This window comes from Scylla paramamosain, chromosome 18, assembly GCF_035594125.1.
Source record: "Scylla paramamosain isolate STU-SP2022 chromosome 18, ASM3559412v1, whole genome shotgun sequence".
Classification (NCBI taxonomy): domain Eukaryota; kingdom Metazoa; phylum Arthropoda; class Malacostraca; order Decapoda; family Portunidae; genus Scylla; species Scylla paramamosain.
This window is the reverse complement of record NC_087168.1, coordinates 21,960,498-21,982,381: the sequence shown is the minus strand read 5'-3', so window position 1 is coordinate 21,982,381 and position 21,884 is coordinate 21,960,498. Positions and strand designations below refer to the sequence as shown.

General features: G+C 41.0%; 2 long non-coding RNA genes across 8 annotated transcripts in view; one reads left to right on the top strand and one right to left on the bottom strand.

Moving 5' to 3' along the window:
- The first annotated feature begins 1,308 nt into the window (after positions 1 to 1,308).
- LOC135109280 (uncharacterized) lies at positions 1,309 to 7,820 on the top strand. The gene is made up of 3 exons (XR_010272647.1): positions 1,309 to 1,465; positions 5,733 to 5,852; positions 6,447 to 7,820. It is a non-coding gene; the product is annotated as an uncharacterized LOC135109280 (long non-coding RNA).
- The window catches only part of LOC135109279 (uncharacterized), a 308,732-nt gene continuing 292,496 nt past the window's right edge, over positions 5,649 to 21,884 (bottom strand). For 4 of the 7 annotated variants that reach the window (XR_010272642.1, XR_010272641.1, XR_010272640.1 and 1 more), the window contains 3 exons: positions 16,729 to 16,868; positions 11,938 to 12,054; positions 6,174 to 7,732 (listed from right to left, as the gene is read on the bottom strand). This is a non-coding gene — a long non-coding RNA (uncharacterized LOC135109279). Of the gene's footprint in view, positions 5,810 to 6,173; positions 7,733 to 11,937; positions 12,055 to 16,728; positions 16,869 to 18,712; positions 18,729 to 21,884 lie in introns of those variants that run through there. The other 3 variants (XR_010272645.1, XR_010272644.1, XR_010272646.1) reach the window with 3 other exon arrangements.

Here is a 21,884-nt window from a genome sequence, read left to right as displayed (position 1 = left end):
ATATATATATATATATATATATACACACACACACACACACACATACACACACACACACACGATAGTTGAAGCGTTTGTGCGTGTGTAGGTTTTGAAGGTCTTGGCTCGTGTCAAAGATAGCGGGTGAAAGAAGAGGCGTTCTTTCCTCTATTAATGAATTTCTTTTTGTTTTTATTTTTTTTCACGATTCCTACGATCTTTTACCGGTGTCCTCGTTAGTGTGTGTGTGTGTGTGTGTGTGTTTGTTTCAGAGAGAGAGAGGGAGAGAAAGAGAGAGAAGGCTGGGAGGGAGAGAAGTGAGTATGTGTGAGCGTACATTGCTTCATCATACTTTCCGACTCAGTTCCGCTGGGTCATGAGATCAACGATGTTTTCATCTGTAGCTGTAACCATTCCTGCGTCACCCGCCCCTGTGATGACTCTGCCTTCCCCATACACACACATACGCACACGCACACACACAGATAGATGCATAAATTGATAGACAGATGGATAGATAGATAGATACATTCTTACATATATAGGTAGATAGGAGGTTTGATTATTGAATGAGTGACAGTTATTGACCAATGTGACCATAACAATAATGTTGTTATGGTCCCTCTTGAATTCCTTCAAGAGGGAGGTTTCAAGACACTTATTCATCAATTTTTGACCACTGCTTTGACCCTTTTATGGGACTGGCATTTCAGTGGGCATTTTTTTTTTATTAGATTTTTGTTGCCCTTGGCCAGTGTCCTTCCTACATAAAAAAAAAAAAAAAAAATACAGTGAATGTGAAAAACAATAAGTAGTTAAAAAAAAATGATAGTTACAGAAAATAGTTCGATACATAAGACCAGTCTATACATACATTCACATATTAGACACATTCACGTTTACATTATAATATATATATATATATATATATATATATATATATATATATATATATATATATATATATATATATATATATATATATATATATATATATATATATATATATATATATATATATACTGTACACATACACGTATCGTCCATGTGCATGCGTTTGCTTGCATTCAGAAACAATAATCAGGCTGATTGATTGTGGAAGCAACTATTCGATCGTTCATTACAAGTGTTTCATAGTCATGGTTCATATTCCCTTGCTCTTCAGCGTCTCATCTCCATTAACTCTACAGACTCTACAGGAAGTTACCAGAATTATCAAGGCTGTTCTCATGATTCTAGAGGTAGTTTCACAAAGACTGCCTCAGCGGTTAAGTAAAAACACCTTGCCAGAGCTGAGCACTTCTGTAGCCTTTGGAAATAGTCGTCATGAAGGTTCAGAGTGTTCGAAGCCTTGAGTTGCTCGGAAGATTGAACCATCGCCCTCTCCGGAGTCCGGCTTTCAGTCAGTGCGTCGCAGCTCGCTATGGACGGCAGTGGCTGTGTTGGATCTGTTTTGATTGTGTATTTGTTTCTCGCCTGTGTCTATGTAAGTACGTTTCTCCTGCTACGAGATAACTTGATTTGATTTCTATCTTTTTGGCACTTGTTAGGTATTTTTGTGTTGCATACAGTTTACGTACTGATTTCTTCCTTCTGCTATATCTCCATCTTTACTGTTGTTCCCTTTATCTCCCTATCCTCCATCACCACCATCTTTATCACCCCTTCCACCTTTACTCCGCCTCTTTATACTCCAGTCCATTTACTCTTCCCACTTAATTACCTCCCACCCCCTATTATCCTCCTATCTCCTCTATCATCATCTACATCCCCCACCCCCACCTACAAATATAACCCCAACCTCCGCCACCACCACTTAATTCCTTGGTTTTCCTACCCGATCTGTTTCAATCATTTAACATTCCTTATCCTTTTCATTCCCACTCCTTTATTCCCATCCTTCCTATCCACTTAATCTGCCGTCCTCTTTACTCCCACCCCTTCATCCACCTTCTCTATCTCTACCCATTACTCCTATCCCCCATTCTCCTCTCTTCACCCTTCTTTCCTTCGTACCTTCCTACTTTTTCACATTATTTTCTGCTTTACTCATCTTACGTACCTTCCTACCTCCTTTTACCTTCTTTCCCTCCTTCACTCTCTCTAGCTACTAGTATTTATCTCCCCACCCTTGTTAATTTCCTTGTTTATCCTCCGCTCTCTTTAGCTCCCTACGTATCCTTTCCTTCTTACCCATTATTCTCTAGCCCAGTGACGGCTCGTCAGTAGGGACTGCGAGACTGCAGCCCCCTCCCCAGTGGATTTCTAGGATTAACGAAAATAATGTTAATTTATTTAAGTTTGACTATCATTCACATGGAAACACCAATTCTCATATGTTTATATGAAAAAAAAATACTGCAAAACAATGAGGAAGTACGGAAATTATTTACTATTTAATGATACGAAAGCGGGGAGAAATGGGGGGGGCAGGCTTCCCGAACGGAATGGCGAGTGTGGAGTGCTGCCTGACAAGTTAACGTCAGTGTGTAGCGTATATGGGTGGTGTTAGTACGCGGCTGTTTCAATTCCCAGCCTGACAGACTTGGTGTTTTTATTTTTTGTGTAACCACGCCTACACAGTGGCTGGCAAGGCTTACCCACAAGTTAAACCTTCTTTAGTTGGTAATGAGGAAGGCGTAGGGCTCTAGTAGTGGACACCAGAAGGCAGCAGTGGATGAAAACAAGCAAAATAATGAAAAGTTTGGCTGTGAGAAGGTGCTAGACAGCCAGCCATAGTGACGAGGAGGCAGGAAGATAGGTCACCACCACCACCATCACCACCACAGGGAAGTAAGGTCAGGAAGTGTTAGAATAAATTTAGGTAACTTAACGTAACTTTTTAATGAATAACTGAACAATCCACGGTTTTAACTAATTTTAACGCATCTCATCTAACCTCCAGCACAATATATCCCTGTGTCAGCCTCGTCTCGTTACTAAAAACCGTAAAATTTAACTTAATGAAAATGTAAACAATCTGGGTCGTCTCTATTAATCAGCCATTATCTATCTTATTTGTGAGTGTTTTAAACCAATACTGTCGCAAAGCAACAAGCTTTGATATCCGCTCGTTAGATATACCTGCCATTACTTAGTTTAAGTTTGGCAAGGGTTTAAATGAGTGAGAAGGGTTGGTCGTCCCCTCCACTGGCCCCCCCACCGCCATCTTGGATAAGGCTCCCCAGCCCCCTCCGGTTCCAATATTTTTTTTATTTCCTAAGTATTTTATTTCGGCTTGTAGGTAAGATTTTATGGTTTGTAAAAATATTTCGTTGTTTTTTAAGTTATTTGAGCGCGTGTGTTGCGTGAAAAGTGGTGATTTTGGCTTTGTTTTTGTGTAAATAAGAGGGCCGTTTTCGGCGTTTTTTTTTACGGTCCCAAAACTAAATTTTTTATTTCAGCCTGTACTAGGTTCTTATTGGTTTTAAAAAATAGTTGGTGTTTTTTTTAGTGTGTTGCCGTCCCGCTCCGTGAAATGCGTGCAACGTACACTTGTTTTTATTCGTGTTCAACTTCCAATAATATTGAATTTTTTTTCGGTAGATTTTTTATTTGTGCTTGTAGCTCACTTTAAATGGTTTTAAAAAATAGTTCAGATTTTTTAAAGTATTTTCCGTTATGTTTAAGCCAGAATGGGTGGACATTTGAACGATTTTAAATGGGGTGAAGGTTCCAACAGTTTCCAGATACTTCTTTTTAAATATCTTTAATACTACTGCGTTTTGAAATGTGTTGTCATTTGTGGCATTAGTTAAAATGTGTGGCAAGTCTGAATTTATAAAGCATTCCTGTCTAGCTGCGTTTTTTAGAGGGGTCATTTTCAAAATGAAATACGTACGTACGTAAATAATGGTCGCTGTGACGTCATCAACCCCAGCCGTGACGTCATCAGAGTGGTACCTTCCCTAACTCCCTTCCAGTCCCTCCGAGTAAATATTCAGTGTTTTTTTTTCAAGGTATTTCAAGGTGTGTGTGTGTGTGTGTGTGTGTGTGTGTGTGTGTGTGTTGCCTTATTTTTCGTTGTACGGATGGTGATGCAGTGTGTGTTGCTTTGTCTTTCGTTGTACAGATTGTTATGCAGTGTGTGTGTGTGTGTGTGTGTGTGTTGTCTTATCTTTCGTTGTACAGATGGTGATGCAGTGTGTGTGTGTGTGTGTGTGTGTGTGTGTGTTGCCTTGTCTTACGTTGTACAGATGCTTATGCAGTGTGTGTGTGTGTGTGTTGCCTTGTCTTTCGTTGTACAGGTGCTTATGCAGTGTGTGTGTGTGTGTGTGTGTGTGTGTGTGTGTGTGTTGCCTTGTCTTTCGTTGTACATATGCTTATGCAGTGTGTGTGTGTGTGTGTGTGTGTTGCCTTGTCTTTCGTTGTACATATGATTATGCAGTGTGTGTGTGTGTGTGTGTGTGTGTGTGTGTGGTCTTGTCTTTCGTTGTACATATGCTTATGCAGTGTGTGTGTGTGTGTGTGTGTGTGTGTGTGTGTGTGTGTGTGTGTGTGTGTGTGTGTGTTGCCTTGTCTTTCGTTGTACATACGCTTATGCAGTGCGTGTGTGTGTGTGTGTTGCCTTGTCTTTCGTTGTACATATGCTTATGCAGTGTGTGTGTGTGTGTGTGTGTGTGTGTGTGTGTGTGTTGCTTTGTCTTTCGTTGTACATATGCTTATGCAGTGTGTGTGTGTGTGTGTGTGTGTGTGTGTGTTGCCTTGTCTTTCGTTGTACATATGCTCTCTCTCTCTCTCTCTCTCTCTCTCTCTCTCTCTCTCTCTCTCTCTCTCTCTCTCTCTCTCTCTCTCTCTCTCTCTCTCTCTCTCTCTCTCTCTCTCTATATATATATATATATATATATATATATATAACCTAAATTCTATTGTATTTGGAAAGTGGCAGTTTTGCATAATATTTGGAATAATTACATAATTATGTACGATAACTTTACCAGAAGTACAATAATTTCAACCTGTGTAGTACGATCATATGACAAAAAACTATCTGGCAACGCCAGATACCACTGTAAGGCAGAAAGAAACTGCAGAAACCTTACTGCCTTACAGTGGTTCTGCAGAAACTGCAGAACCACTGTAAGGCAGAAAGAAACTGCAGAAAACTTAGAATATTAGTTTAATTTCCGTAGTAATTATAAAATTTAAATTCACTCGAGGGAACTGTGGAGAGAAATTCATGGTGGGATCGGTGACCTGCCTGATAATGGTGTTCATGACCACGTATCCAGAAAAATTCCCATCAAAAGGCGATCCTAGACTCACTGGCAGTACTAAGAATTCTTAGGTGATCTTTTCCTGGTTGCATGACCATGAACACCCCAAGCAGGTCACCGCTCCTACCTTGAATATCTTCACCCTACGCTTGGACACAAACGCTAATAACATTAAATTTTTACGAACATTTGCTGTATGCAGTGCTAAGCTAGCCAGATCTATATAGTAATTAGTAACCATCTGCATTTACGTTTCCATATCCATGACCACCACATTTTCTTTCAAATCCTTTTATTTTCTTCAACGTTCATTAAGATCAGCGCCCAGCACCACTCTTTCCTCCTCAGCAATTAATTCCACCTGTTTCTATCATTCTCCAGAACCTGTCTTTTTCTTTCGTTAAGCCCATTAATTCATAGTAACAAGGAATGAAGGATACAAAAACAAACATACAAATCTCATTAATTCTTAATAAGAGAATCTATAAATTTTATTGCTATATGTAGTAAACTTTATGCGTTTTCATTATATTACAGCCTCAGCTTGTAAATCAAGTCGGCCATCCACATCCACTGCCCGAGTCGTGTTAAAGGTATTAGGACTCCTTGGTACTCTGCAATGAAGAGATACAGAAGAGTTAGAAGGAATATGAAGGAGTAAGTAAAGTTTGTATTATAGTTGTACTCTGAATTCACACTGTAGCTGAAAATTAATTCAGTCAAGAAATTAATTAATTCATACATCTCATTATCATGGGTTTCAGAGGCGATCGATGTGTTCCCTCACTTTTCAGGGATAACTATACCAGACTGTGTTGTATCAGGCTCATGATGATGGTCACCATTTATTTGTGAAAGTGATGATGAATTTTCGTTCCATGATAAGGAGTTGGCTTCCAGCATGAACTTGCTGTGTCACTGCCAGTGTAAGCTCTCCTTCCACCTTATCAATTATGGTAGGCTAAGAATACTACTAGATAAAGTAACAGATTCATAGATTCACACAACAATGCTGTCAGTGTAGCAGGAGTGGTGGTGCCAACTTTGAGGTGGAAGGCACATACCTATGGAGGGATCAAAGTGGTCTTGGAGGTGAAACAATGTAACACAGAAGGGAAATGACTACTAGGTCCAGAACAATCTTCAACATAATCCTGATACAATATGGTCTTGTTACAGAGAGCTTTCAAAAAAAAAAAAAATGGTGGAACAGTAAGTAAACCCTGTAGCCATGATGATGTCGATTTTCAGGAGCAGAGGAGGAGTTTCGGAGGATGAACAACATGAACAAGAAGAGAAGAGGAGGAGGAGCACTGCGTATGAGGAGACAGAGGACGACAACGAGCAACAACGTGTGTACAAGAGAAGAAAGGTGGAGCGAGGAGGAGCAATGCGTACGAGGAGAGAGAGGACGACAATGAGCAACAACAACGTGTACAAGAGAAGAAAGGTGGAGGGAGGAAGGCGAGCAACACAACAAGTACAAGAGAAGAGGAGGAGGAACAACAAAAATCACAGGTGTTCTAAAAATGTTAATGTGTGACATGCATGAAGGTTGTTGTTTAACGTTACACTGCTCCTGCTGAGATGTTTGTTGGATAGCTTTGTTAATTTATCTTACATGACTGTCCACAAATGGTAAGGATTCTTTATACTTTGTTTTAACAATAGAATTTTTGTAGACATGGAATCTATTAAACAATGCAGTATAGACCAAGAAGCCATCATCGGCCTTTGGACAAATCTGCCTCTCCATGCAGAATAAAAAGACTAGGTGTTGAGCAGATTCTAATTTCCTAAACTTTACCAAAATGCTTAAAATGTTTGCCTGAAAGCTAACTGCCTGAAAGCTAACTAAGTCACAGCCTTCAGACAAACAAACATTTGGTAAAATAAATTTTTAAGGAATTTTTTTAACATGAGCATTGTATAATATTATATATATAGCCTTTATTTTTTGCAGGGAGGGAGGCAAATAATATTTTTTTGTCCAGAGGGAGATAGTGGCTTGGTCTGAACTGCAATACTTTATAGATAATATTGATTTTTTTGTCAGTAAAAGTATATAAAGAATTCTCTATAGTTTTTGGTGATTGTCCAAGCAGTCAGCAAGCATCACATGTTAATTAATAATAATGGTATTGTTGTAGATAATAGATTGCTGAAGCTTAACAGACTTAATATGTGGAATTGGTCTCTGGCAAAAATTTCTTGAAATACCATTTTTGCATGACGCTCATTAACGATGTTGGCTGGCGACATTGGACAAAACAAAATGTAGTTACATTTGAATGCGTGACATTGACTGTGAAACCCGTTACTCTAATGAAACAAATGTACTTTCTCTTCTCAGACCCAACCACACTTATGTTTACAACCATGTTATTAAAGATACTCTCTCCATGCTGTCAGTCTAGCAGCATTCAACTGATCCCATCCTGTATCTGTTATGTTATTTGATCTCTTCTTTCTTGCTGCATGTTGATTACTGATGATTCCAGATTTGATCATGTTCGGCCAGTTCTCATGGTGTGCTGCTGTTGGTGGAAATCATGTCGTTACATTCTTATAAGCTTTCATGTATTATGATGACCTGAAGCCTTAATAAATATAAAACTAAATAAATATAGTTTTTCTTTTAATGAAAACTTTAAAACTCACTTGTTAAATAATGGAAATAAAATAATGGAAATAATGTGTACGATGCAAAGCTTTAAAAAAAGACATTAGACATAATAACACAAGTTAATGTGGAGTGTATTGAAGATTGCTGAGCACATGGGAGGTTAATAAGAAAAGTTAGGGCACTGCGAAAATGTAGATGGGCACATTAGTAAATGGGTGAAACTTAACTGAGGTTCAATAGTAATGGGAAAGGAAGAGGGGGGCTACTGTCAGCCTGACACCATTTACTGAAGCTTTATAATGCGTGGAACAGGATCAGATAAGATCGACATTGTCATAACTGACAGAGAACAGACTAGGAAATGTTTGTTATGGATGTATAAAAAAAAAAAAAAAAATTGGAGAATGATTACAAACATGCAAATGACTGAGATGACAAAGCCGGGCGAATAAGAGGGGAGAGACAAGATTAACTAACCCTTTCACTGCTATTTGACACATTTTCTTTTAATCACTAACTGCCTTGAGATATTTTTTTCTTCTACCGCCAGATACAAACATTACACTGGCTGGAAATTGCAAAATCTACTCTTTTATGCCTTTTTTTTTCTTGTAGATATTTATAAAACCTTCATACATTCTTTTTTGTGTTGTGAACAGTTGGATACCACAGTGAAAGAGTTAAGGAACTACTGAATCACAAGGAAATAAAAGGTGTAAGAACAGTACCTCGTCTCAATATACTATTCAGGTCCCTTTGTTCCGTCGCCTTTTCACAACACAGGTGCAATACGGTGGCAGTGTTCTTTCAGCACCTGGCCTCGGATATTTTCAACAGTACACATTACAGAGTCAGTCAGTCAGTCAGTCAGTCAGTCAGTCAGTCTCTCTCTCTCTCTCTCTTGATTTGTTGCCCCTTGTGAGGATGTGATAGGCTGTTATAATAATCTAAACTATTTGAATTATAAAGTGTGCTAATGCTTTTGGGTGTGATACATTAAGATAAGGAAAGCTGCAAGAGGTCGATAAGCCTTCACGCGCCAGTTCTTGTATGAAACTTAAAATTTACCTATCATCCTCCATCATTTTTTTTTTTTTGAGGTTTCCTAATGACTTCGCACTAACAATTTGTCACTATTTGGAAACTAATATTTTTTTTTTTCAATTGAACTTTTTCAAGCTTGAGCCCCTGGAAGGTTATTAGAGCGATGATTTTTTTTTCGTAGCCTCGCACTGGCGATGCACTCTTTGCCAGAGATAATGCGGGACAGGTGTTATTGATTTTACTACCCAATATTCAGCCTCTGTAAGATATCAATAGCGAGGGAGTGACAAAGAAGATACTGTACCAGGTCATGCATCCTTTCTCTCGTTCTGGGTGGGACAAGGAAAGCAAAAGATCAACATGAAAACGTCTCCATCTACTCGTAAACACGTATCTTAACATTACTTTACCATCACACATCAATCTGTGTGATCCCGTCGTCAAGTAAATGGATGCAAAACATCCCAGAAAAGAAAATACGTCTATAAGGTCAAAAATAATCCTGGGGTAACTTGATAGGAACACTGTTGAAACTGTGAGAACCTTTACCACATAGCCATGTTAATTAATGAACCAATGGGAATCCTTTATAGCTTCTGAGTGAAGAATATATTTGATTGGCTCTACTGTGATGTAACAAAATATTTACAAAGACGTGACTATCACTTTCTCAAACTCCAATGAAGAGTTTACCAAGCTCTCTTTGCCGTAGAACAACGTTAATTCTGAAAAACAATCCATGATGCGTCTGTGTGCCTGAGTGGTAGCGGGATTAGCATGGGTGCTGGCGTAAACATGTTCTTATCGACATCCGGCCTCGTGGCGCCACCCTCCCTCTGAGCCGTGCTGACCGAATGCTATTGGTTACGTACCGACTCGATATTCAGCCCAGGCAGATGTCTTATCCCTGCCACCTGCCTCACCTAGCACGTCCTACCCCAGTGGTTCCCAAGCTGCGGGTCAGGATTCCCAAAAGGGTCATGAACCTTTTCCTGTGGGTTATGGAGGATCCAACTTGTATCAAAAAAAGCAAATACATCCTTCTCATTGAAATATATGATTAAATCGCATTAAAATATATGACTAAATCAATCACTTAATATTAATAAATATTTTTAGTTCTCTCTGCTGTGATTAATCTTTCAAATGTATCTGCGCCATTGAAAATTAGTGCGTGTTTAGAAGGCTTATCAAGGTGGTGGTCATGGTAGCTTTGGTACTAATGAACGGGGTCACATCCTGGAAAACTTTGGGAAACTACCCTACCCTTTCCTCTCTGCCGCAAACCACCCACCACTCGTCCCCTTCCCATCTCTCTTTCAATGTTCTTACATTATTTTCTTCTAGCGTTTGTTATATTCATCAAGCTCATGCAGAAGACTCTCATAAATACCTTTTATATATATATATATATATATATATATATATATATATATATATATATATATATATATATATATATATATATATATATATATATATATATATATATATATATATATATATATATATATATATATATATATATACAATTTTTTTTTTTTTTTGAGAGAGAGAGAGAGAGAGAGAGAGAGAGAGAGAGAGAGAGAGAGAGAGAGAGAGAGAGAGAGAGAGAGAGAGAGAGAGAGAGAGAGAGAGAGAGACTATGTAATGTGTACTGTTGAAAATAATGTATTTATTTCTAATGAAAATCTTTCATAAACGAAGCTGCTAACAATATCACCACCACCACCTTCACGGGGCCATTTTGAGTATTATCTACATCCATAATGACTACCAAACCCACCCTTCGTATTGTCTTGTCTTGTCTTTTTCAGTATTCCCACCGCAGTCTCTTCCCCTCCCGCTGCTTTTCCTCCGCCTGCCAGCAACAGGTCCTCTTCCCTCTATCTGTGCCTGGCTGCATCCCACATCCTCCCCTCCTCGCCTCGCCTCCTCTCGCAGCCACAGGAGCACAGCACTGATTGGACTCCAGACCACCTGCAGGCTCTCCTCACACTTTTGCTGCTCTTCGTTTCCTTTTCTTTGATTTGATTTATTTCTTTATTTATTTTTATTTATTTTTTTTTTGCATTCCAGCTTCCTGTGTACGTTTCGGAGTGAGCGCGCACGCGTGTAGCTGTGTGTCTAGCGCATTCATAGAGAGAGAGAGAGAGAGAGAGAGAGAGAGAGAGAGAGAGAGAGAGAGAGAGAGAGTAATGCAGGTCATTCTTTGTTGTGATCCATTTACAGAATTGCTTCAGGATAACTCTCTCTCTCTCTCTCTCTCTCTCTCTCTCTCTCTCTCTCTCTCTCAATGCGAATTAGTACACCGGCTTTTAACAGACGTTGCACAGCGCACCATAAACATTTACTCCACTCATAATCAACCACCATTCACATCTACGCACATACATGTCTGACCTGCTTACCGTACCTCGCCCTACACGCGCCACACCGCTCTCCTGTATGTGCTGGGATGGCGCGTAATCCCTCCTCATTGATACGAGATCATCACACTGGGCGGTATGTGCTCAGGAAAAATGGCCTTGTTCCTATTGTCAGGCCTTACGTCAGAAATGAACGGTCAAAATAGCGATTGTTTCAAGGAGGATTCATGACCAAATTCAGGATATAATGATTTTTACGTAAATATTCTCAGGAAGCTTCTCATGTCAAGCGTCAAAAGCAGTTTTATTCTAAGGACAGTTAATTTCAATTCTATGGAAACTAAATCACTCTAATAACAAAAATGGTATAATGATTCGCACGTAATTATTCTTTGGAAGCTTCTTACGTATTCAGTGTCAAATGCGGGGTTCTATTGGACTACAGACACACATGGTTCGTGTTTCAATTCGAAGGAAAGTGAATCACTCCAATACCAGACTGGGAATGGTGGTGGGTTTGTCAATAAAATGCTTTATCCTATGAATACTTATTCTAGTGCTGTATGATCCCGTTGTTTTGGCGCACTAGTCTAACCAACCAAATAATTAAATCATCTCTACTTATCTCTGTACCTTCCTAGCTATTTATCAACTTGGCATTTATCTAAGCTATCTACTTAGCTATCAATCTATATACACTTACCATGTGATAACAAATGAGCTCCTCCGTGCAACATTAAAACACTCAGGTCATCAGGTGTGGCTCTCAAGGGGTGGCTCCGGTGACTTCAGCAATACGCCCAGGTGGTTCACGGAGCTGCTGAAAAAATACGCTTGATGAAAATGCCATCCAGTAACTCTTCATAAGGCTTTGAATTGCTGACAGGTAAAATTTTTGTCCAGCAGCAGAACAAAGCAGTGAGTGACAAGACAAGGAGAGCAAAAAAGGGAATTGTGATGAGAGAATAAGACATGGTAGGAAGAGGATTGCTTGTTTTTGTCTTGGAGCGCGTCCGCCTCACTTCCCCGTCCCCCCTCCACTCTCCAATCTCTCATTTCTCGCCCCCTCCACCATCCCTATCCTTCACCTTCCAATCCTTCCTTTCTCCACATGTTGACCCATCCACTTTCTCTTATATGACATCCTCAGCCCCTCCTTTTCCTCTTCCACCCGAGCTTCTCCCTTCCCAAGTACATTCCTCTCCCAACCTCTACCGTCCCAATACCTCCACAGTCAGTGTTCATGCCTGCGCTCCCACCCTCTCCACACTTCCTCTGGCCTTCCTACCGCTCCGTTTCTCCTCCCTCTGCCCACCATAAACACGCGGCCTCAACCTGCCTCCACCTCCTGCCCTGTCGTGCACAACGCTGAAGTGTCGCTATTACTCAAGCACAAACAAAAGCAGGACGGGGCTGCTATTGTTTTGCTGTCCGGCGCCTGTTTGCTACTGGGGAATTGCGTCATCGCCTTTGTTTGGGTGTCCCGCTGCGGCTGGTGACAGGAACAGCCGTAAGTGTTGCGCGGGATGCCGGGAATAATGTTTTACTTATTTTACTTGCTTCGCTGTGTTACTTGCTTACTCCACTGGTTATAAGAGAAGGGGGGCATGCTTGAGGGCTTATCTTTCTCTTTCGTTTACTTTTCTCTTCTTTCATTTCGTTTTGTTTCTTTCTGCGATGTTGGTTACGGTTTTCGCGCCAGCCAAGAGGTGAGGGATGCATGCAAGTTCAGTTTCTTTCTCTGTTCTATTTTCCTCTTCCTTTCCTTTTTTTACGTTTTTTTTGTTTTCTTTCTGGCAGGGCAAAGGATGCACGAGGTTCGGCTATCTATCCTTCTTTCCTTTGTTTCTTTTCTCCTTTCCTGTTTTCCCTGCAACATTTCTCCGCATTCCATCACTTCCCTCCGCTCTTTCTTCCCCTCACTCCCTCTCCCTCCTGATGCGTCAGTGGAGACCAACGGAGCGGAAACAATAAATCTAAACTAACTTGTGGTATACTCTCCTCCCGCCCTCCTCCCTTCACCAATAAGGCCTTCCATCCCTTCCCCCCCTCCCTTCACAAACCAGATTTTAGTCTACCATCCAGACCTTCCCATTTCGTCCTCCTCCTACTAGTATTGTCCTACCCATCTCTTCCCCCACCATCATCCCTCCACCAGCAAGTCCTTCCCTCTCCCCTTCCTCCACTACCCAGATTTCAACCTTCTTCCTATCATTGTCGTGTCCTATCCATCTCAAGACTGCCAGGCTTCCTCCTCTAGTCCTCTCAAGTCTCTCTCCGTCACTTTCTTGAGCCAGGCATGCCTTTCTCAATCCTCAACCTTCCACAGCATCTCAAGCTCGCCAAAAATGTCTTTGTAGCGTGGAAAGCAAGTCAGCGTCTACCTCCTACGCAGCACAAGGCTAAATGAAGCAGCAGGGGGAGCCACAAAGCCTGACTATTCGTTTCTCCCCAACACGGCGCCACGTCACTGCTGTTGCTGGTTCACTGCGGGGTAGGGCTGGTGTAGTGATGAACCTCGCGTTGTTTCAATGCATTTAGTACTGCTCACAACTTCTAAACTTCACCGAGTTACGTATTAGTCCATGGCACAGTAAATATAAGTTAATAAATTGCAATCGAGCCGGATGAGTGACTAAATTGATGATATTACTTTATATACTTTTAATACAGTATAGTGGAAGCTGTAGGTCTTTTCAGAAGGGTTTTCATGATTCAAATGATAGTTTAACAAGGATTCTGCTTCGCCAATAGGAAATATAACCATAAAAACCAGACAGATAATCTATGTGGTCTTTGAAAATAGTTATCAGAGTCAAGAACATTTCAAAAGTCTTGCATTACAGTTTAAATTAATATAGAGTTCTTCCTATATGTGATGTTCTTGTACGCGTAGTCACTGTAATTTCTCCCTACAGTGATCACAGCATTCACGCCGTCACCAATGTCTGTGGAGAGGATCTGAAGCAGGTTACGCTCTTTGAAAACAATGAAAGGAAACAAACGCCGCTCAATCTCTCTCATAAGACGCCGAGACTCCCCTGAGTAACATATTCAGTTAATTAGGGACTAAGAATTGGCAGGGGAGGAAAGGAAAGATTTGGGAGAGGAGGGGAAGGCTGGATGTGGAAGCTGGTGGAGAGAGGATCGGGAGAAAGTGGAGTGAGTAGAAGGGAGGAGGGATGTGGGAAATGTGGAACAGGAGGAGGAGGAAGAGGAAGAGGAGGAAGAGGAGGAGGAGGAGGAGGAGGAGGAGGAGGAGGAGGAGGAGGAGGAGGAGGAAGGGAGGGAGGGATTAGAGGGTGACGTAATTGCCCAAGTGATACGAGACAGGGCTTGGTCTTCACAGGACAAATCATAGAATCTAAAAGGCAGATTCATTTTCCTTCCTTTCCTCCTCCTCTCACGTCACCTGTAATAGCCATACTTCTTCTCTGCTTAGATCCTTTCCATCTCTTCCCCACATTGATTCTCTAGCACAGTCTAATCCTCTTCTTCTAACTAGCCACAGTAAAAATGAAACTTTTTGTAAACATGCTATTATTATTATTATTATTATTATTATCTTTGTTGAGTGATGCTAATGATTAATGATTACATTAAGCTTCCATCAATGTTCCTCTTGTCTATCTGTAGAAAGAGAAAGATCGAGAAGCGGGGTCGGGGTGGGGAGGGGTGAGACAACCACTCACTGTCTTGCATCCTCCCGACCACCTCCCTTTCCTACCCACTTCCACCAGCACACAGCTTATCCCATCCTCATCCTTTACCTCTTCACTCGTCACCCCGTCCTCCTTCCGCTCTCCTACCTCCCGCCTACCAACACCAGCAACAGAGCTGCCAGTGAGATAGTGGAAACAACGCTATCTAAATGTCAAAATGGAAAACGATAGAAAAAAAGAAAAAAAAATGAAAGGAAAAACAGCAATGGTAAGGACGTGATGCGGATGACGGAGTTCGGCGGAGGAAGGATCAGCGGAAGGCGGTGGAGAGGGAAGGGGGAGTTGCTTGGGAATGGCGTGTGTGTGTGTGTGTGTGTGTGTGTGTGTGTGTGTGTGAGGGGGGGAGGTGGGGGGCAATATAATTTCGGGAAACGACAACAAAAGATATTAATCCCTAAGGCGGCGGAGAGAGAGAGAGAGAGAGAGAGAGAGAGAGAGAGAGAGAGAGAGAGAGAGAGAGAGAGAGAGAGAGAGAGAGAGAGAGAGAGAGAGCAGAAAACGAGAAAAGTGTGAATCTTCCCCAGCAGACATCATCTTCCGTCGCAGATTGCCGTAAGGCTCTTTAATATATGAAAATTAGATCAAAGTTGAAGCTGCCGGTGATGGAAATGAAGACGAATGTGGCGTGGGAGCGAGAATGAAGCACCAGGGCCTATGGTAATGTCCCTATTGAAAAAGCCTGCTTAAAACTATAGAATCTGCAAAAAAAGGCAGAGTGGAATATCGAAGTTCCCCCTTAAAGAAAAAAATATATATCCGTGAAGAGAAATTGGAAGGATATTTAAAAGAAACCGCTCAATTTTTTTTTTCTTGTTCCCCCTCTCCAAAGTTGTTGCGAGTGAATTTAAATCTGATAATTACTACGGAAATAAATCTGATATTCTAGGGTTTCTTTTCTACGGTTTCTTTCTGCCGTATGATCAACACTGGTGGTTAGTTCAGTTCTTAAGATACATTGATAAAAAAAAAATAAATAAATAAGGATGAAGAAAAATAGTAATGGATTCTGATAACTTTCACTCTGTAGTTTTGAGATACCCGCTCTCCCCCTCTTCCTCCCTGCCCCCCTCTGCCCCTCTTTACCTCTCGCACTCCACCTCTAACCCCACCTTCTCTTTCCATTTCTCCTTATCCCGTCTCTTCCCTCTTACTATCGCTACTCTCCTCTTTCCTTCTCATCCTCCTTCCCTTTTTCCTTATCTCCCTACTCCCCTCTTCCATCTCTCCCTACCCTCCTCTTTCCCTCTCTCCCTAACCCTTTTCATTCTCTCCCTACCCTCATCTTTTCCTCCCTAACTCCCCTTTCATTCTCTATCTTCCCTTTCCCCCCACTCTCCCTATCACCCCTCTCAGTAAAGGAGCCGTAATACTTTCAGCAAGTCAGAGGATCGCTCAGACTGTGGGATTTCGTTAGGTTGTATTGTTTCCAGCGCACATCCCTCCCTGCAGAGTCCGATCACCCCACCGGCACGCACTGTCTAACTGGAGGGTGGGGATGGGGCGTGGAGGGGATAGAAGCGTGGATAGGGACGGAGGGGATAAAGAGGGGGTGGGAGAAGGGACAGGAGCATGGGTAAGGACGAGTAAGGGAGGGGAAGGGGGAAGAATGGGGGATGGATGTTAGCGCTACTTTTAAAAACCCGATGCCCCCCCCACACACACACACACACACATACACACAAAAAAAAACGCAATATACACAAGCGAAATAAATTAAGCAAATAAAACAAAGAAACAAAATCAAGTTCTCATAACAGGAGAAACGTACTTACACAGAACACCTAACACAGCCACCGCCGCCCGTAGCAAGCTGCGACGCTCTGACCGGAAGCCGGAGAGGGCGGTGGTTCAACTTTCCGAGCAACTCAAGGCTTTGAACACTCTGAACCTTCATGACGACTATTTCTGAAAGCTACAGAAGTGATCAGCTCTGGCAAGGTGTTATTACTTAACCAGTGAGGCAGTCTTTGTGAAACTACTTCTGGAATCATGAGAACAGCTTTGATAACTGGTAATTTGCTGTAGAGTCTGTAGAGTTAATGGAGATGAAACGCTGAAGAGCAAGGGAATGTGAACCATGACAATGAAACACTCTTGTAATGAACGGTCGAATAGTTGCTTCCACAATTACTCGGCCTGACTATTGTTTCTGAATGCAAGCAAACGCATGCACATGGACGATACGTGTATGTATACAGTATATGTGTGTTTGTATATATATATTATAATGTATACGTGAATGTGTCTAGTACATGAATGTATGTATAGACTGGTCTATGTATCGAACTATTTTATGTAAATATATATATATATATATATATATATATATATATATATATATATATATATATATATATATATATATATATATATATATATATATATATATATATTGCTACTTATTGATTTTCATGTTCACTGTATCTTGCATCTTTTCCTTTAGCTTTTGTGTGTCTCACGTCCTAAGAGATTATTTCCTGCCTCAGTGTTTTACAGATTACAGACAAGACGTCATGTTTGTTTCAGTTATTTTTATTATTCATAATTATCACTGTTTCTATTTAGTACCTTATCGGGCCAAGGCAAGCACTGATATTTTGTTTTGTCACGAGTTTGTTGTTTATAAATGGAAAACCTGTCAGTCATGTTGGACCATTCAAGATAAAATGCTGGTATCTATACACTGTTGCTATGGTTACATTGGTCAGTAACTATCAGTCACTCAATCAGTCTATCAATCAATCATTCTATCTACCTTTATATGTATTTATGTATGTATGTATATGTATGTACTGGTCTATAACTATCAGTCACTCAGTCTATCAGTCAATCCATCTAACTACCTATGTATATATTTATGTATATATGTATGTATGTATGTACGTCTATTTATCAGTTTATGCATTTATTTATCTGTCTACTTATCCATCTATCTATCTAGCTGTGTGTGTGTGTGTGTGTGTGTGTGTAGAGTCATCACAGGGGCGGGTGACGCAGGAATGGTTACAGCTACAGATGAAAACATTGCTGATCTCATGACCCAGCGGAACTGAGTCGGAAAGTGTGATGAAGCAATGTACGCTCACACACTCTTCTCCCTCCCAGGCTTCTCTCTCTCTCTCTCTCTCTCTCTCTCTCTCTCTAACACACACACATACACACACACACACACACTAACGAGGACATTGGTAAAAGATCCCAGGAATCACGAAAAAAAAAAAAAAAATCATTAATAGGATAAAAGAACGCCCCTTCTTTCACTCGCTATCTTCCCGACACGAGCCAAAAAACCCCTCCAACACCTACATACGCACAAACCCTTCCACGAACTAGTATATATATTTTTTCAGTGCTATTTATTTGCGGAGAGTTTTTAGTGGTTTAGTAATAATCTCTTCAATATTTCGCTTTTCGATTCCACATGACAGCACCACCACCACCACAACCGCCACCCGCCTCGCCTCGACTCGCCCTCCACAACCAAGGCACACCACGCAAAGGAAAGAAAGAATGAGAGAAAAAGGAGACAACATCCAGACCGCTTTCTGAGATTGGCTTTAGGCAGTAATAAAAGGAATGTAATGGACCTTATTGTAGGTTTCAAACGCTACCCTTTGTGGTCCTCGTGTGTGTGTGTGTGTGTGTGTGTGTGTAAGTGAAATGAATCGTCACGCTACAAATAAACACTTTTTTATTCCTGTTTGGATTAGATAACATGTGGTAAATAAACAATGAGTGATAGAAGGCGATACGAACAATTACCGTTAGAAGGAGAAGACAAAAACAGGCACCATGGCTTCTATCACACACACACACACACACACACACACACACAGGAAAAGTGACGTGTAGCTTTTCATGTCACCAAGAAGCACCTGTTAGATACTCGTATTTCGAAACTCCGGAAACACTAGAGGCGGTTCACTTGAATTAACGTAACCACCAACCGCCTAAGCTTCCATTAACTGATTAAACTTTAGATGAGCCCTAGTGCGTCGCTAATTCGTCAATTACATTAGACTTGCTGTGACTGCTAAAATGTAGTTAGTTCAGTCATGGTTTACTGGATATCAGATACAACTATAGACTCAAATCAACGTAACCACCAACTTCCTAAGCTTCCATTAACTGATTAAACTTTAGATGAATCCTACAGGTGATCTCTTTTCCATATCCTCCTTATCCAGAGCCTTTATTTTTTTTGCCCATTCTTTGAAGCCATCGAAACAGTGTGGAGTTACTTGACTCTTAGCTTACTCGCTGTGAAATGAGAGGTGAAATATCTTTTTTCCACAAGTAACCTTTTCTTCTTATCCAGGGTCTTATTTTTGAGCTCATTCTTTGTACTCCCGCCGTCGAAACAGTGTGGGCTTACCTGGGTCTTAGCTTATTCATCGAGAGGCGTGCGGTCGTGAAGTGTTCCCTCGTTTTTTCGTGGTCAAGGAAAAGACACAGCCTTGCTACTCAAGACCTTCCTGGGAACACAGCCCAGAAAAGAAAAGGATGAGCGGCACCTTGAATACAGAAACCAGGGTCGTTCTAAAAGTGTCTCTAGTAGATAGGCAGACTGATAGATAGATAGATAGATAGGAAGGTAGATAGGTAGATACGTACTGTGTGTGTGTGTGTGTGTGTGTGTGTTTGGGGGGGGAGGGTGGGGTGGGGAGTAGAATCATCCTCATACATACTGCCTGTCGATAAGATACAAGATAAGACTGTCGCCGCTATCTGAGCTGACACGAAGGGAACCCAATTCCACGTGACTCCTCACTTACTCCTCCCTGACTCCGCACTTAGTACATCTGTGTTTTACTTCCCAATGTGTCTTTTTCTTTCCTAGCGTAAATTATTGAACCTTGACATGGTATTGCGTTTCAGGACACACACACACACACACACACACACACACACACACACACACACACACACACACACACACACACACTCTCTCTCTCTCTCTCTCTCTCTCTCTCTCTCTCTCTCTCTCTAATGTGATATATCTTCCTTCACCACAGCTTATAATACACACCAAAAGAACTGCCCGACAACCCCCTTTGGCTTTTGACCTTTGCCTCCGCGCTGAAGCTGAGGTCAGCATCCTGCCCCGCCGCCTCGACACGTACACCACCATCTCTCCTCACATTTCCTAGAGGGATGGTCCAAAGTGACTTCCAACCTCATACACTCACACGGACCTTACACTTTTGAATTTCTGCATAAAACTGTCATACTGGATTTTTTATTTGTTTATTAATTTTATTTTATTGTTATTTATTTATCTATTTATTTTATGCGAGAGGATCTGGCCAGGGGCAACAAAAAGGTTTGAAAATAAGGCACACTGAGGATTTGGTGTTTCTTTACATATAACACACACACGCACGCACACACACACACACACACACACACGCGCGCGCACACACACCCACCCACACACACACACACACACACACACACACTCACACACGTACCAGTATACATAATATCTATCAAACATACGTCCGTACATACATAATGCTTTTCATCCTCGTCCTCGTCTCTGGTCTGTAATCTGAAACGAAATCCCGGAACTAATGATTCTACTTGAGAATAAATCATGACGGACACTACTGATTAAAATAATACTTTCAGGTGCATTCAGGTACGAGGGCCTAACTCATAAACAACAACAAGTGTGGTAAAAGGGCGTAGGTGGACGATACTTATGGATAACAAGTCAATGCCACCTGGACAATGCCACACCTGAAGATGCCACAAAAAAACACCCCACGACTAACATTCTGACGTCACGATGCACATAAACAGTTCCGTTCAAACACCTGATATCTGCTTGATACGTGTATATCAGCATTACACACGTATATTGATATTGGTGGTGTTATCATCAGATAGGGTGATACAATGCAGATAAGTACCGCTTATGAATCTGGTATTGATCAAGATTTCTGTGGTTCACTAGATCCTGAATGACCGATTTTTTTTCTTAGATATTCGTTTCTAATTAAAGTGGTGTTGCGTGGTTTACTTGTTGTATAAATATTCCTTGTTTTTACTTCATCGACCTGATTGGCTGCTTGCTTTACGGTTATCTTGCCTCAAGGTGACGATCTAAATTGCACGTTGATTAATAAGACGAAAACATCACCTGAGAAGAGGAATGAAGTAGTGTTACGCATTTTACTTCCTGTACAAATATTCCTTGGTATTAATTCCCCTAACAACCGATTGCTTAACTAGTAAACTTGCTTTAAGGTGACGACTTAAACTGCAAAACTTCCCCTGAGAAGTGGAATGAAGTGATGTTACGCATTTTACTTCTTGTATGAATAATCTTTGTTATTACTTCCCAAACCTGAGAGTAGGTGCTTGGTTTACTAATTATCTTGTTTCAAGGTGACGATCTAAATTGCACGTGAACTAGTAAGGCAAGAACAGCACCTGAGAAGAGGAATGAAGTCATGTTACACAGTTTAACTCTTATAAATACACCTTGTTATTACTTCACCGACTTGAGTAGTTACTAATTAACTTCAAAATGACGATTTAAACTTCGGAGGCAAGAACATTAGCTGAGAAGAGGAATCCTGTACATTCGTGAAGCCTAAATAATCTCTTGGTGATATCAACCTTTACTGTTACATAAAAGATTCATCACCACTGTCTCGCGGCTGAAACAATGAAATGAAGCCTGATGCATTTCATTCCCGCGCGCCATCGTCATTCTTCTCCTCAGGAATGAAAAGTGAAGCAGGCGGTGGAGGAAAATGATACGGGAACTTAAAACTTGATATCATTTCCCTTATCTTAATGTAAAAATATTGATTTGTCCTACTACTCTCATTTTCTTGATAGTTCTCATTTATTACATTTGCTTTTGTTTTCTAGTACCTAATGTTTATGATACCACTTGAGGGCTAATTACACTACG